Source organism: Empidonax traillii, unplaced genomic scaffold, assembly GCF_003031625.1.
Source record: "Empidonax traillii isolate 1590-97213 ecotype Southwest subspecies unplaced genomic scaffold, ASM303162v1 scaffold723:size436081, whole genome shotgun sequence".
In the NCBI taxonomy this organism is placed as follows: Eukaryota; Metazoa; Chordata; class Aves; order Passeriformes; family Tyrannidae; genus Empidonax; species Empidonax traillii.
This window is the reverse complement of record NW_020955916.1, coordinates 386781-388071: the sequence shown is the minus strand read 5'-3', so window position 1 is coordinate 388071 and position 1291 is coordinate 386781.

Here is a 1291-nt window from a genome sequence, read left to right as displayed (position 1 = left end):
TACAGTCAGCAAGAGCAAAATTGCAGGTGTGGGGAGTGCACTCCCCCTCACAACTTACAGGTGCTTTTCTGCATGGTCTGAAAACACACGTGAGTGCACTGATAATGATTAATTTCTGGTTTTTTATTTGTCACACAGGTCTGACAAGTGAAATCTAATGGATTCCGAGGAATGGAGATAATTTGAAATATTTTATATATTTGTATGAAGACTATGAACTTCCTGTTCAACATCCCATAGGAAGCATCTTCTTTGTACATTTATATCAACACTTTCTTGTCGTCCATTTTGTTTAACATAGGAAAATACTGCTGAAATAAAACAGACCAGAGCAACTAGCAATGAATGTGTATATGTACAGGAATGATTTTGACTTGAGAACAGGGAATAGTGTAACTTGAAGTTGGAATAAAAGTAGGATAATATACTTTTTAAAAAAATATACCATTCTTTGCAATTAATTTGTTTTTTCTTCTTTTTGAAAAATGTCAGTGTGGATGGAGTTTTAAAGTTATTTGACAAAATGCAGAATGAATGAGTGTAACATCTTATTTCCTGTTGTGTACTCCTGGTTATAGAAGAGTAATCATGAATCATGTGTAATAAAGGAAATTAAAATATTTAAAGGGATGGTCTTTCTGAGGAGTTTAGCAAAATTCTTCTTTTGTTGTAGAGCCAAAGTGTTTATTTTTCTTGAGAATCTAAAATGCAGTGGTGTTCTGATACTTATTCATCACCTTTACTTTATACAATGAGAATACAAGATGTGAGTTAGCTGAGAGAAAACTTGCAACATTCATTCAAATAAAAAAGTCATCCAGCTTTGATGGAACATGATCATGAATATAGGTTGAAGGATCATTATCTTGAAAAGCCCAAATACAAAGGGAACATTGGAATATGGATGATGGGCAAAATTCATGTATTATCACAGCAGTTCTTACACAGAATAATTAATCCTTGACTCTAGTTTTATATGGACTGTACATAAAAAAAAGACTGTTCAATGCATATTCTATTTTTGGAAATAAGATCGTATCATTAGAGAAATTTAATATTCCTCTGTGTCTCCTTAGTCTCTCATGTTATTTACTGTAAAGGGATATGAGGGGCTACTTTTTAATAATATTCTTCTAATGTTGATTGAAACTATTCTACGTGCTCTGAAACTCTCTGCCTGGCTCTTGTTTATTCAAATAAAATAGTTATTCTGGTTAGAAAACAGATTTCTAGTTGAATATTACTTATGGCATCAATTCAGTTTTTGTTGCCCCATCAGATAACACAAAAG